Source organism: Micropterus salmoides, unplaced genomic scaffold, assembly GCF_014851395.1.
Source record: "Micropterus salmoides isolate LMB-PRFRI ecotype aquatic unplaced genomic scaffold, ASM1485139v1 Ms_hic_scaffold_6, whole genome shotgun sequence".
NCBI classification, from domain to species: Eukaryota; Metazoa; Chordata; class Actinopteri; order Centrarchiformes; family Centrarchidae; genus Micropterus; species Micropterus salmoides.
Window position 1 is genome coordinate 5,557,244 of NW_024044348.1, and position 16,676 is coordinate 5,573,919.

The 16,676-nt window shown below is 42.4% G+C and overlaps 1 protein-coding gene across 1 annotated transcript in view; it reads right to left on the reverse strand.

Moving 5' to 3' along the window:
* Positions 1-16,281, reverse strand: part of c1qtnf4 (C1q and TNF related 4) — a 37,981-nt gene extending 21,700 nt beyond the window's left edge. The window contains exon 1 of the mRNA XM_038701771.1: positions 16,170-16,281. The gene's annotated coding sequence lies outside the window, so the exon portion shown is untranslated. The remainder of the gene's footprint in view (positions 1-16,169) is intronic.
* Between the last annotated feature and the right edge of the window lie 395 nt (positions 16,282-16,676).

The following is a 16,676-nucleotide window of genomic DNA, read 5'->3' on the forward strand; positions in this document are numbered from 1 at the left end:
CAAATCGTTCCACATTTGCTTTTTACCGTTACATAATTTCTTGCAGGCTTTGGCACTTTGACATAATATCAGTGGTACGTGATAGTAACATGGGTGGTGTTAGTTGGTGAATTAATGTGGAAAGCGATATAACTTTGCACTGGATAATATTAGGAACTGGTTGACTTTCTCTGCGTTTCTCCTGCTTTGCTAATGCTCACTTTGTTCTTACTCGACATCATCTTAACCTGTTTGGTTTGATGGGTTTCAGCACATAAACCTTTATTGCTGTTTTGTATCCTTATGTGGAGACTGTTTTCCTGTGAGCCGGTTGTTTTATGGTTCTAGTGGACTGCATGTCGTTAGCTGCCGTGTTGTCACTGTAGTAGCCTCGGGCAGGTTGTTCCAGAGCCTCGGGTCCCTGACTGCAAACGCTTTGTCCCCTTTAGTTTTCAGTCGAGACTCTGGAACAGACAACAGACATTGGTTGCAGGCCACCAAGTTTAAAAGTGAGAACTTCAAAGGAGGTAAATTCATCACAGCGTACTTGATGACATTTAAAGATACGATATGTGGTCATGTGTGGAGGACCGCACTGCATGTTGTATGTGAGCAGCTAACATTTCTTAGCCCAGTTTGTTTGGGTGAAGTCCATCTCTTTTAAAAAGACATTCTTTGCCAGAAAATATTAAAATTATCAACATAACACACACCGAGAGCCCTGCAGGCGGACTGGAGCCAGTCGTGGAGGCCAAGGAGTCTACTGAAGCGGCCAGCACCGCAACCAACTGTGGGAATGGGACCAGAGATAAAAACGGACTTTCCAAACTGCTTTTAAAAGTTAAAAAGACAGTTAAAATCTGATTTTGTCAGCTCAGACTGCTGAAGAGCTGGATCATTTGTTCCCACATGGACTATCACTCTTGTGATGGAGGGAGGGGAGCGATGGCATTAAGTCCTGGAATTTAAAAAAAATGTTAGCTGTGGTGGCACCGGGGAAGCAGTGAGTAGTCGCGTTAAAGAAGCGAATGTTTCCGGTTATGGAGTCACCAACTATTAGTGTAGTTGGGGAGAGAAGGGGACGAGGAGATGCAGATGCAGAGGACTGTGCAGACTCTGCTTCCACACTGTGCGCGGACTGAGGTTGGGGTCTCTGAGCTGCAGAGTATTGTGTTGGAGGAGCAGTAACAGACCTGAGTGAAGGCCTCCGGAGCATCTGAGCACAGCCTCCTTCAGGATCCTACACCAGGTAGCGGAGGTCTTTGACCGGGATGACAGCCGCTGAACAAGCCCACCGGCGGACCAGCCGATCATCGTTAGCCACCAGTGCAGGAGATGCAGCCAGTGGAGGGAATGCAGCAGTGTCGGCAGGCACTGTCGGCCAAGAGGGATCCATGTCAGGGAGTCTCGGAGCCACATTTGTGGTGGAGAGGCAGCCCTGTCCGAGCCTCTCTTGCAACCATGGACCACAACTTCAGCCCAGGTCGACTTGTGCTTCGGTGTCGAGCAGGAGGAAAGACGTGGAAGTGTAGAGGGGCCACACAGCACGGTGTCCTGGATGTCCTCTTGGTGTGTGGTCTGTTATTCTTGAGTTCTAGTTATAAACTGCTCCATTGAACTTATATAGTGGAATTACTCTAGGAATAAGGGGTCCCATGACCCACAGGATTTTTGAAAAAATGTCATCCGAAAAATGTCATCCTCTACATCCGATACAGCTCCACAGCAGTTGACACTGTTACATCCATCATTTTGTCAGAAAGACTGAAATCTTTCATCTACTCTCAGAATGCTGATTGTTAGAGCATTATCTGTAGATAGTCTTTCATTACAGTGGCGGTGCTTGATTTGTGATTTTTTAATTTAGTTTTTCTGTGATCAGCGTACTGCTCACCAAATGAAAGACCATGTAAGTCATTTGATGGCTAGTCTATACTTTTGAGAATCCACTGTCCTTGTTACGGCACAAATTAATTTTCTTTTTCTGATTTGTAATGGCTAACATTGAGTTTGTCCAACACTATCTTTGCAACTTTCTTCCAGTAAAAAAAAAACTCTGGCTTTTATTGGAAGTTTGTAATAGCTGTGCACCTACACACATAGTTAGAATACAGTTTTTTCAATCAACTTAGCCAGCCAGTGCTCTAATTTAGAGTGAATGAGAAGCCAATCGCTCTTCAAAAACAATTGGTTAGATTTTTTATTGTAAGCTCTTTGGTCAAGCCAAAGTGAAAGCAGTTCTTGGAGTAGCTGTTTCACTATCAGCGTGATCCAAGTGTAAATCCATCTCTCTTCTCTGCTTCCCTGAACAACCTTGCTCTCTCTCGTACCCCCCACCTCTCCTTCTTTCTCTGTCTCTCATTAGATCAAAGCCACACAGAGAGAACTATTGTTCCATTGTATTGTGGAGCACGGCTGCCTGCCTGCGTTGAAGCCAAAATAACAAAGAAACACTCATTGGACATATGCGTGTGCGCACACACACACACACACACACACACACACACACACACACACACTATTTATTGTTTCTTATGCTTAGTCATTTACATAAAACAAAGACATTTCAGATTCAATAAAATGCCAACATTTTTGAATATATGCTTATTGGCTTTCTTTCCAAGAGTTAGATAATAAGGTTGATGAATCTCATGTCTGTGTACTAAGTATGGAGCTAGAAGCAGCACAAATATTGGAGGCAAAGAGAAACAGCTAACCTGGTTCTGGCTACCAACACATCTACAGCTTACTAATTAACACATTTATCTTGTCAGAAATGGAAACAATTTGTGGTTTTATGGGGAGTTCTAATAATTATTTGGTATGCAACAGCTGGACACTGACTTCCCTGTGTCTGAAATCACTTCCACTTCCGTTCACTCATTCACTACTCCCTACATAAGAAACACTCAGTGGTGTGATCTATACCGAACAGTAAATTGTGATTCTATACAATTATGTATTATCATTTTGCATAATCACATATCATGTCTCATTTGTTTTATCAATATATGAACAGGAATGTGAGATGAGAATTAGTGTTTTTAATATCCTTGTTGATGACATTATACTTAAGGAGAGATGGGAAACCATTATCATGACTAAGCACAGAGTCAGTTTCCATGGACTTCAGCACTTCATGTTGTTGCTTATCAATGTGGTTTGATGAGAATCCAAACTGCTTAAGACAAAGTGTCAAAGTAATTGTTTTCTCATCAAGCTTTTCTCCTCCCAGCAGCTGAGGATTTAGACCTGCTCTCACTGATTTTGTGCCTGTGTGGCTTTCAAGGCTGCATGCTGCAATTCTAACAAAAGTAATTTTCAAAGGCCCTTTTAGTCAGATGGCAGTGGGAGAGGAGAAAGCATTGGCCTCCACCACTCCCCCCTTTTGTTAGGAGATGAGGGGTAGGGGGGTAAGGGGGTTTGGCCTTCAGCTGGAGCTTCACAATGGATGTTTGTCTGAATTCATCAAGCAAAGGATGTTTTATCCTTTGAGTGCGGGTAAACATGAGCATAAATGAAGATGCCTTCAGTACATGTTTTCGAGCCTGGACACCGGGACATGAATGGCGTACGATGAATCTTATGTAGACATAACAATCATTACCAACCTTGGGGGTGGTCATGACCAAAGGGGGGAAGGTGAAGGAGGTCATAGGGAGGCTAGAATGGTCCTCCCCCCTGGGTCCTGATTCCTGACTGTCCCCATCATTCAGCCCCGTCCCCCACCCCACTAAGCAAGAGGACGCCAGGTCCCTCCAGCCCAGGGCTTGTAGCAAGAGCCCTCTCGAGCACCAGCAGCACCCCAGAGCCAGAGACAACCCCGCCCAGCCCCAGGACGGGTCCAAGGCGGCCCAGCCCCCCAGCGCGCAGACCCGCCCCAGACCCAGAGATACCAAAGCCGAAGCCCAACTACAATTGAAATACAATTATCAGGATGCACAGCATGCACACAGGACAGAGCCGCACCTGACGCCCCCAATCCCCAAGTTAAACGCTAAAGTTGGTGTCACTGTTACCTTGTCTGTGGTCCGCTGGCAGAACACCGGGTGCTTTCTGATCAGATGCCGTGGTGCTGTTGCCGAGGCGACATAAGTTTCGTTTTACGATGGACGGACTGTGACATTACAGAGTTTTTGTTTTCTTTTAGCTTGAAATAATTTTTTTCTAATCTAATTCTTCGTCCCTTGCTATTTTCTCTTTCTTCCTCCGCTTTCCAAACAGCGCCATCATGATCAGGTTCACACAGGTAAGCACGATGTGCGACAGTAATAAATGTCCGTGCAAAACAGTGCTTTATAGTTATATGGATTAAATGAAGCCTTGATGCAAAGAATTTGCGTCGATGCATTTTAGTAATTGAATTAATCGATGAATTTTTTTAGCCCTACTGATGAACATTGTATACAACTTTAAAAAGGAAAAGCTTTCTTTCTTAACTAGAGTTTTACAGTGACAGGGACAATGCATATTAGTCAACACCGTAGTTAGTCTTCAATGTAAATGTACCGGAGTTAGCTAAATAGCTAATATTCATCTGTAGAGTGAGACGAGAGGATTGATATCAATCTCATGTTTGTGCAAGAAATGCTGGAGATAGACAGGAAACCAGCTAGCCTGGCTCCAAAGTTCAAAAATACATCTCCCAACACCTCTAAAGCTAATTTATACATTCCTTGTTTGGGATGAACAACTGTTTATCCATCTGCCCATAGCTGGTTGGTGGGCAGAGATTTTAGTTGTGGTCTCTGTGCAGGCACTAGGGCACCAAACCCGGCAATACCACTGAGAAGACAAGACTTCCAAGAAATACGTGACTCACGCCATTTTCCTTTGCTTTATTGTTTCTGTTTTTATTTGTCATGCTCTATGTATTTTTAGTTTTAGCACTTGATGAGATTTGCTTAAATATAAAGTGCATTTCACCGTGAATTATCGTCTTAATCTGCTTAATATGCTCTGTAATTCCTGGATGTGTAAGTAACTGTTTACTAACAAGTTTACCGCATTAACTTAAAGAGTGATGTGTCAATACTGCATTCACGACTTGTTTCCGTTGCCCCCAAGTGGCCAAAGAAAAAGAGCTAGATCAGATTTGGACCCTCTACTTTAAAGCAGCATTGGTAACAACTTAACATGCAAAGCCCTACATGTCTCGCTCTGATGCTTATATCACTCCGCTAAGCCCCGCCCATCAAACCCACAAGAAGGAGCAGGTTGCCCTTCGAAAGCTCATCCTGTGTAGGGCTCGCTCTCCCTGGCAACAGTTTTACCAAGACCCCGGCCCCTCTCGCTTCAGTTTGTCTTCTCAAAGACGCTCCTCCGAATCTTTGTGGCCCAGGGCAGAGCGCCCCAGGCTTCAGAGGCAGCTGTAGTATACCACTATCCCCTCTTAAAAGTTATTCCCCACTGTCTGTCATCATGCCTCTTCGTCCCTCATCGATACGAGCGCCATGGCATCGAACTTAATGAGCCTGAAGTTCGGAGGGATGGGCAGTTCTTTCATCTCAGCCACTGCGTTTGCAAAACTTCTGAAGACATTGAGCCTGAATGAGTGAGAGCATGAGTGACAAGGGAGGCTGCGCAGTGTGTACAGAACAAATAAAACACTGTACACTGCACTTTCCCTCAACCATATTCTTCCTCAGTCACCTATCTCTACATGGATTTGTGATTATGTAGTTTTTCCTGAATGCGTTTGAGCAATTTCTCATCTGACCTAGATGCATATTATACAGTTACACAGAAACTGGTGTGATAACAGTAACACGAGAGAGAGAGAGAGAGAGAGAGAGAGAGAGAGAGAGAGAGAGAGAGAGAGAGAGAGAGAGAGAGAGAGAGAGAGAGAGCGAGCGAGCTGCAACCATGGATGAATGAAAAAATGTCTGCCTCTTCTACGGTAGACTTTTCTGATTATTGAACATTGCTACAAAATGGTGCTGGTGATGTTTTAAGCACTAGAACACTATAAATATGTTCCTGCATGTGCCTAACATTAATATGCCAAATATTTTATGAGTTGCAATGAACTTGTTCACAGATATTTGTGGTCATCAAAGGATGAATCCTACTGACTTCCTGCAAATCCCCTGAGAAGTTTTCTCATCCAATGCAATATGTCTACATTTACAACATGGATTGACACAAATGGTTGTATAGCAGACGTTCACAGTTCTCAGATGATGAGTTGGTTGTACAGAAGCCAACAGTTTAGCCAGTTGTGTTCCTAAAGCACTTAAACCGGAGGCGAGAACACCCAAAATGTCTGTAATAAGGCCCCATTGCACATGAAAACAGCACAGGAAGTCCCATAAACTGTGATTTATATTTATACCAGACAATTTAAGGAATACTTTTAAAGCTCACCTTAATTATCTCTACCACATAAGCTTGACTGACCTGGAGGTTTCTTTAAAACCTGTTTGATCACCTGACTGTTCATGTTCTTTTCCCTGTCAGGAAATAAACTCAGTGAGTAAAATGTTCCGATAGGAATGATGGCCAAAACTATTAAAATAAGACCTGTGATAAACCAGAATTATCCTTTAACGTGTGCATCAAAATGTTCGCTACTTTAATCTAAAAATATTCTATCATGTCACAATACTTTATCCCAACAGGTGCCAGTCTTGCTTTAAGGCCGTGCCATAGTGCACTTAAACTATCATTAACCACAGCTTGGATATAAAAGACGATATTGTTCAGCGCGCTATGGGACAAGCATAGTAAGCAACTCCCCAGCAGACTTCAGTGCCCTTTCACATCTATTGAGCGTTGCCAGAATAAAGAATAAAAATCAATGTGTTTTACCTGGTTCTTTCAGCAGGGTGAGTGACCAATTCCAACTCCCAAGGCTTATGAGAAAGAGCACAAACCAGGTCTCTCTTTCACTTTCTCCAATCAATTTGATGCAAAACACAAAGGACTTAATATTGCTCACATCTACATGTGCTTGCCTATTACAGCACACGAAGGTTTTCCACAATGATCAATACTGCTGTTCTGTTTTCCACGAAGGCTGGAGGGTGTGACTGATGCTCTGAAGCTGCCTCAGTCGGCCTCCTACCTCCTGGGAGGGCGAAATCAAAGAACAGGCTTCTGAGGGAGGGTGGATATAAAAGTTCACACCCCTGACTAGAAGTCAATATCAAAATGTGTACCTCGAATGAGGATGGACATCAAAGTACTCAGTCAATTGTTATGATTATATCCATTATCAGGATGTGCAATCCTAAGATGGGAAATGAAAGTGTGGATGCCTGAAATTACAGGACGATGCTGAATGATTGTGCTCTTTGGTGTTGATGGAGTAAAGAGTTCTATTGTACTAGAGACACATCTGTAGAGGACACCCCCACTGACTTTTGTATTTCACAGTTCATATAATCAGGCTGTGTGCAGACAAAAGCCCAGAGTAGTCTGATGTTTCTGGGCAGGAGGACTGACAGCGAGCACCTGGAGTCTGAACTAAAATACCTTTTGTGGCCCTCCAAGTTTGTATTTATAAATATTTAATGCTTTTACTTCACACCACCTTGGGTTTTGAAACCAGGTTTTGAGATCTACAAAAGAGAACTTTTCTTATAAAAACAGCAGCTGTAACGTTTTATCTGGGACAAACTGGAAAAGGGAGGATTAAAATTTGGCTCTGCGTCTCCTTTGCTGACTAAAAATTGTCATCCTTAAATAGATTTGAAGAGATGACAGGGATTTAAGTCAGGGACCTGTTTTGCATGAAAGCAGCGGAGGCTCCATTTTCTGTTCACACATCGTACTGCTCTAGAAAAAAAAAAAACATAGACATACAGACACCATCAGTGCTCCCTCCACCAACCAAGACAGTGGGGATACTGTTGGTTGTAAGAAGTGTGTTTGTCAGTAATGTGTTTTAGAAGAAGAAGAGTTCTCCTAGTCTTTAAAAACAGAGAAACAGCCTGAGACTGAGGCTCAGACCTGAGCTCAAATTGGAAAAATAAGAGTAAGCATGGCTACTTTCACACAAACAATGTAAATAATGTGCACGTGCAGTGTAAGGTGCACAGTAACCCAAATTACTCCCAAAATTTGAGTGACTTTTATTGTTTACAGGATACATGTGTAGTGTTTGAGAGATAATTAAGATAGTGTTCAGGGATCAGATGCATATGGACTGCTTTTATATGGCACTTTTATACACTTTTTACATACTTTGATGGCAGCAGAGTTACCCAACCATTGAGATCAATTTGAGGTGCAGTGTTTTGCTTGGACAACCTGCCCTACTGGCTGAGCCACAACCAGCACAGCTGCCAAAATAACAAGGAAAATAAAGGAACATAATTGGTGGGGTTTATCTCTGCAATGATAGACAGAAGCACCTTATCACAAGCTCCATTTCTTGCAGTGTTACTGCATAAAGTCTAGTCCACATTCACTGGCCATTTTACCTCCCAAAAATGCTAGCATTAATATTTCATATCCACTTCCTCCTGTGACCTCTGTGTGAGTTAACAAAACACAGATTTTGGAAACATACCACTATTTTTGCAGCAGCATAGATCCTAGAGCTATAAGAATCAAAAAGATCTGCACCCTGGTAACAGTGTCTATAAATATACATGAGGCTTCTTGGATATTGTTAGGAAACATCTTTAGCTACGCAACAGAGCTAAATTGTTACTTTATGCAATGTAAAATATTGGCATAAATGCAATTTGAAATACATAAAATAATATACCTGCAATACATAGCAGGATATACCAACTCTTACAAACCATCCCACAAAATCCACATGACAAATGTTTTTAGATATTTCACATGTGAAATGTGTTCCACACGTAAACTCACAAATGCTCGATGCACAATAGGGCTGCTACTAATGACTATTTTGATAGTCGATTAATTGACTATTCAGATTATGAATCGCAAAATTACATTTATTTACATTATTTAGCTATCAGCAAGCTTGAGGTTGTTTTGGGCATGTGCTAATTAACAGTCACAACAATAAAACAAATGCTGCTTTCAAAAATAAAAAGGTTTCTGCTGCAGCAAAATAAAGTTCCACTGAAATCAAGTCCTGATCTCAGCTGCTGTTTAGTGACGGAGCTGTTTACACGCCAGTACTACAACACAATTCAAAGAAAGGAATAACCTCATGATTTTTGTAGTCGACAGCGATTCACAACGTTTATATATCTGCCCCCCCCCCCTTTTTTTGGGGCGGATTACTCGCCGCCTCACATAGACGCATAGACAGGAGAACTGTGTTCTCTTCGTTAGAAAGTATGAAATTGTCAGGGGTCGTCCAATCTTGTGCACTCAGCGGCAACTTGTTCTCCAGCTGGGAACGTTGCCATGAGCATCGTTTATGATCATATCATAATTATGTGCTACTCTCAGCACCATTATCCATCAATCAGTCAAATTGAATAAGGGAAACTGTATAGAAAACATTACAGCTCATAACGTGAAGTAATACGGCTTTAATGTGAAGCTAGCTTGCTAACTAGCTTACTGAGACAAGTCTTCATCATCCACAGAGCAACAACATTAGGTGCCTCCTCTTCAGATGCTCTGGGGTTTCCAGGAAAGCTCAGCTTTGCAGACGCTGCAGTTAACAACCTTTTTGGCTGAGTGAAGAGTAAAATGCTCCCACACTTTGGAGGTTTTAGGTTATGAAGGTGTTACTGCAGTGCTGATGTTGTGTTGTTTTAGTAACTTTACTGTTCACATCACTTTACAATGATAGGCTGATGGTGTCGCAATGGCCCGATGACGTCATTAACGAATCGATTTTTAAATCTACCCCTAATGCACAATGGTCATTATATGTCGTTAAAGATAATGTCATGTATTTGTATGCATTCAGATATGTATATTTAAATGTTTTGAATCTTTTCTTTGACAGCAGACCATTGTGAGCTAGCTGGTATTTTCCACATCATATCTGTTACCATCTCTCCCTGTTGCTTCCTCCTGCAGCTCCTCATGTACAGTATCCTGCATTTTTCATACAAACACAGTCGGGGGGAGAAAGTATTGGACGGAGAACATGAGTGTCTGAGTAATCCCCCAAAGTAAACAACGTCATCCTCCCATCCTTTCTCATTAATGGATCTTTTCTTGATTCTGCTTTTGGCTTTTTGATCCATGAGAAGTTCGATACTGCCCTCCTCTGCTTCTCCTCCCATGCACGAAGGAAAAAATAAAAAAAAAGCTAATAATCGCCCCCACCCCCCTGGTACGAGCTGAAGATGGAGAGACCTGGTCACTTGGGACAGATATCAAAGAGAGTCCGTGGTGCTGTTATCTGGAGGTGCAGTGACAGACCCCTGCTGCCACTGTCCCTGTCATTAGTCCCCCTTCCTCCCTCTCTCCCTCCACTGCTTCTCATCCTCCCATCCTCAACACTTGTCACCATGCTGTCAGCTGCCTGCTCAACTGTAGACACAGGACCAGCCTGGGGACCGGATGGATGGCAGGGATGGAGAGAAAGACAGAAAGAAGGAATACAAAAGAAAGAAAGATTTTGAGGTGTAAGCCAGGCTTGTCAGCTGAAGCAAACAACAGAGGAGATCCATTTCTATGAACTCTAATCCGTCCTGTAAATGTCTTCTTTCTCCTGCCAGGGTCTGAGTACAAAGAAAACCTGGAAAACTCTCTCAATCCTGTAAATTCACCTGATGTGACTGCAGACAGACAGAAAGAGAAAAAGAAAACAAAGAAATAGAAAGAGAGAGGAAGGAAGGAAGGAAGAGTAACAGCTATCTCAGCAACCTGGTGTCTTGCCAGTAAACACAGCAGGATTCGATCCACTAGTGACAGACCAGACACGAGCGAGGCAGCAGACTGGGGCGGCTGACTGCTGCTCATCATGCACGTACACACAAATGTCAGTCATGTAAGAAGCTGGTTAGGGATTAAAATGTGAACCACACTACAAGATTTAAACACCAACAAACATCTATCATGGTGAATTTTCGACGCATTGACATATTTCCACCACAGCAGTATAAGTGTCTTTTTAAAGTTTTGGGTTCTCAGTTCCTTGGAATCAAATTGCTTCTTTTTGAGCCGCCATTTTACTTTTACACTGAAAACTACACACAACAAATAATCTGGTTTTGTCTTTCTTGCTCATATAATTCTCATCTGCACTGTTTCAGTTTCTTTGATCAAGTGGGGGTGTTCAGTTCATGAGTGAACATACTTTAAATTAACGATAAGTAATCAATCACTTGTGTCACTGACGGAATCAATAGCTTTTGCATTGGAGTTGCTTTGACCTAAATGCTAATGTCAGTATGCTAACACACAATGACAATGCTAACACGCTGATGTTTAACAGGTGTAATGTTGACTATGTATACCATCTTAATTTAGTGTGTTAACAATGTCATTAGTTTTGCAAGTATTTAGTCATGAACTAAAGTATTGAAATGAATTAAATTTTGAAGGGATGGTGATTCATCCGCTGGGCCCAAGAATGTCTGTACAAACTTTCATGGCTTTCACTAAAAGCCAAAAATGTCAACCTGTTGGTGGCACTAAAGATAAAGTCAGGGGATGTGTGAACTACTCAATGACGCATCAGAACGGCTCCCTAACGCATCACTGACAAATCGCGGACGCCAGCCAGATATCTAGAGCCAACTCGACATTCCCATCCAACCAATGAGAGCAGGCAGCTGGCAGAACAGGCAGCTGTTTTTTCACTGCAAAACACTTTTATTCACCTCCAGCTCTCTCTGTAGCTCAGACAATCCCTGCTAACTGTGTGTGCTAATCCACTCTTTCATCCAGATTCTTTGTCTTTATAATTGATATCTTTATAAGAACAAACAACAGCTGTTTCATCTGTAGGTTCGCATCATTTCCCGTTTCACCTGTGTATTCTTGACAAAACGTGATTTGGAGGCCAGCCGTCTGGTAACAGAGTGGTTGTCAGCTCATGTAGTGTGTGACCCCGTGTCACCGATCAGTCACGTAGTGTGAACGCCACAACAACTTCAAAACTCCTGTCACAAGAGTCTGCACGAGCCTTTACTACGGTTGGGTGTTTGGACGAATTTATGAGCTATCTGGGAATTGTTTATTATTTTGACGATTTTTACCATTTTATTTTGATAATTTACTGCTCTGCTACTAAAGTAAAAGCTGTGGCTCAGCGACAGACTCTTGTTCAGTGAGCTAACCCAGTAGCACAAAGAGGCGAGCAACGGAAGAGAAGAATCAGGGAAACGCTGCGTGTAGAGCCAGAATCTTTTCACATCTAAATCTGTGACTTGAAGGTTTTATTTCAACCAAGTTGGTGACTGTTGGAACAGTGGAAACACAAACCAAGGTTTGGTAAGTTTTGTTTTGAATTAATTGATTTTACCAAGAGACACTTAGTTGGAGTTCTGGATTCACGAACCTGGAACAACACCTGTCTGCGTTTCGTTCGCTGATGCTACTGAATCACTTCCTGTGGATGTTGGCTGAGGTTTACGCCTCTCGAAAAAGTTATTTAATGAAACAGACAACAAGACAACAACCCCCGTGACAATGTAAAGGTGGCCCTACAGGCTAGATGGCGATATTTTCCCACTAATAGTGCTTTTGCTCTGTTGATTTGTCCAGTCAGAGAGACTGAGAGGAAATTAAACAATGTTGAAGATATATTAAAAACCTTAAAAGATGCAAGGTTCTGAGCCCAGAAGCCACCCCTCTGGTAAAAGAATCCCCTGAACATTTGTAACTGGAGAGGTTTAGGTCAAGGTTACGTTTTAGAGGAAAGGGTTCAGGCTTTGGTTCAGAGCAATGAACTGTAATTTTCAGGATGTTGCAACAGGAGACAGACATGTGCAGCAACAGAGGGATTATCAGATTATGACATCCTCTGCAGCATTACTGCCATATTTCTCTGCTCGTGCTCATTTTATGACTTGTTTATAATAGATATTGTCCAAACCTGGAGGTGTAAAGTTGTTGCTTAAAATAGTCTGACTGCTTCTCTTGTTGTTCTCACACCGTACTTTGTTTTCACACAGCTGCGCTCACTGCTCCTCAACACACTCACCTGCAGTCGGTCAATAATCTCATGTGGTTGGTTACATTTTGTTTCTGTGTCCTGTGTGGGATGCATGTTGTGGTTTGAAGACCGGCAAGCTCAGAACGAACAGACCTCCATCTGTTTTAAGTTTTCTGGTCTTTGCTTGCAGAGGTGTATTTGACAGCAGCTAAACTGCCTTTGCAAACGGCCCATATTCAGTTTTATTTGGATCTCACTGCCAGTCTTACTGCTACAGCACCAGCTTGGTTCAGAACGTTCATTGTCTCATTAATGAGACAGCTTAAATAACAGTTTAAATATTATTTTTTGCAAAACATTTTATAACTGTTGTGCAGCTACTCTCTCTGCAGTTTAGAAGTATTTCAAGATCAAACCACTGCCATCCTCAGCTGACGGTCATTCATGTATTTAGTTGCTCCTGCCTTGCCGATAGTCTTGTTCAGAATACCAGCAAGGCACCGTCAGTTTTACCATCCTTGCACTGGCTCAGAGTTATTTTTTAAATCAATTTCAAGGTTTAGTTACTTGAAAGTGCATTTAACATAGAAAAACATGTAGATGCTATATTGTAATTATGACCTTGATGCCCTTTAATTAAAAGAAAAATATCTCAAAATTATGATATGACTTGGATAAAGAAAACTGTTTAAGATTTTTGCTCTGTTTTTTCAAGGGGATTTTTAATCCTGAATATATAAGCAGTCACTGCCCCATGTATTTTTGAGACAATGTGGGCAAGGTGGCCGTGGCACGAGCAAAGGAAGCGTCTGCTTTTTTCTCACATTCTGTCACCTGCATCATTTAAAGGAATACTTCAACAAAAACGTGTTCTGAGTATTAAACGTTTTGTTTTTGATGAATTTCCATTTCTGTTTTGTCTATCCATATATATTTATATAAATGTGTATGTATATACATAACTCTATACATTTATTAATTTAATTGACGCTTTTATCCAAAGTGACTGCTCAGGGACACATTGGTGGATGTGTCACAGTGGGGGATTAAACCCGAGTCTCACACGAAAGCCATGTGTCTTACCCACTGCACTATAACCATCTTCCTTATTAAATATAATCATTACTCTAATTGTAGTCTACCTTTAAGTTGTCCAATGGTTTTTCCTCTGATTTTACTAATTGCCAACCTGTGCTGCTTTCAAACTGTCAAAACTAAAAAAATATCTGTAAATATGTCAAATATGTTGGTGTAAACAGTGAAAGCGTCAAGTCGGTGTAGGTTCCAATACTCATACAAACTTAAGGTCTATTTCCAAGTTTACTTTGGTCATGAACAACAAACGCAAACAGCTAACTGCAATAGTGACAAGCCCAACACTTCTTCATTGGTTGATACCGCTGCTGCATAGATCGCTCGAATAATAGCTTGCCTCCTGCACTTGTAGGCAGTTGTAGCAATGTAAAATGCAGAATTTACTTGCACAACAGCTGCTAGCTAAGACATCAAGGTCAGTAAAGCTTGTGATTCGTTATCCATGTTACATTCACTACCGATTGTCCAGGCTGATGTTGTTGATGCCGGCGTAAACGCAGCAAAACTGCTCCGTTTTAAAGCAATAACGTATCAGTGTGGATGTAGCCTAAAGCTGTGATCAGGGGTAAATCAGTGATCGATTTGCGGTCGCCAGTCTTTATGTGTGAACTACTCAAGGACACATTTGTGACACGTTGCTGATGTCTGCCAGATATCTAGCATGCCAAATAGCTAGAAGAGTCGGCCGACTCGACATCCACATCCAGCCCATGAGAACAGACAGCTGGCAGAGCAGGGAGCTACTTTTTCACTGCAGAACACTTTTTACTCACTTCCAGCTCTCTCTGTAGCTCAGACAATCCCTGCTAATCCATTATTTCACCCATATTCTTTGTCTTTATAATTGGTATCTTTATAATAACAAACAACAGCTGTTTTGTCTGTAGGTTCGTGTCATTTCCCATTTCACATTTCAAGTGTGTTTTCTTGACAAAACGCCATTTGGAGACTAGCGTCGGGTTGCCGAGTTGTTGTCAGCTCGTGTTGTGTGTGACCCCTGTCACCAATCTGTCTGACGCTGAAAGACACGTAGTCTGCACAAGCCTTTAAGCCTGCAGTGGGAGAGTTTCAGTGGAGTATTTCCTTATTTGTCATTAAAGTGTGTATGATATTGTGTGATCTAGATTTGGGCGAAAGTAACTGACATAACTGCTGGTGCCTTTGTTTGCTCTCTTCACATGAGGAGCTGCCTTCAGTCTTCAATAACAGAGGGCAGAAGCAGTTGGATGCAGGCACACAAACACACAGATGCTGTAAATAACACAAGCATAAACCCCTTACAAATGTGTAATCTGCACACACTCTAAATCAGATGATGAATCTGTAGCCTGCAGCAGCCATGTGTTACACTGATGTGGATTAAGATACTGTATCTGCAGACAAAAAGGAGTCAGTGTGGAAAACCCATCTAATGATAAGAGAGATCTCATCACCTCAGCCTTATTCACAGCATCCTGCTGCCACAGGGCTCTCCGTTATCTACACCACAGATAATTAGAGACAAATAAAGCATAGGATATCCATACTGTTTCTGCCATGCTGCAGTCTACTGTGGCATCATGTTAAAAACAAGACAAAGCAAGTGTTCCTTTACTCGCCTCTCACACAGTGCATTATCTCAGTCCAGCTATCACATATGATATTTACACTCTGAAGATGTTACACTATATACATTCCTCCCTCTACCCCTGAGGTATCGCTGTTTCTGGAGATAAATAATGCATGCTGCTCAGACACGGCACACACACACACACACACACACAGTGTTGTTCCACCAGCACTCGCACGGCAAGCAACACTTAAGGAAAGGCTCCATTAATATTACAGAAACACATCCGTATGTGTGGAAAATGACATTCTTGCACATAGGGGAACAAAGCACATTATGGACTCTTCTCTTTGTTGTTTATATTACCATTCATTCCCCAGGACGCAACAAAACCTGTGTTTACGCCGCATGCCTGCACACTCCCAACTTAGGCTGAGCACCAAGTTCATTGCTTTCACACTGCATTCACCTTCACACCTGAATGTCGGCATCTCACAACAGCATATACAAAGGCTAAAAACCACCGTACAGAAGAGGAGTGAGGAGTCTCACCTGTATATATGCGTGTGTTATCTTCTGTCCTGGCTGTGTGTGAAGCGCAGAGCTGAAACTTCTGTCTCACTAGCGCTGTTGGATAAACCTCCCCTCCCTCTGTACTCTCTCTCTCTCCCCCCCGCTCTCTCTACTCCTCCGTCCCTTCTCTCTCTCTCTCAATCTGCTCTCTCCCACCCTCCTCACTAGCCCTCCTTGCTCTTTTTCCCTGTCACTTGCTGTTTTTTTCCTCCATCTGCCTCTTTCTCCCTCCTTCAGTCTCTTCCCTCAACATGCTGTTGCATTAGCCACCCCCCATTACCATCACCACACACACACACACACACACACACAATATATATATATGCTGCGGGGGGTTGTGATCTGATAAGGTTTTGGAGGTGCAATGCGTACCACTGCAGTGGAGCTGCTGGTGAGATGCACTCTGATACGATGCTCTGTTAACCTCAATCCTAGTGTGCGTGTGTGCCCACATGTACATGTGTGTTCGCCGGTGTGTGTGCGCAT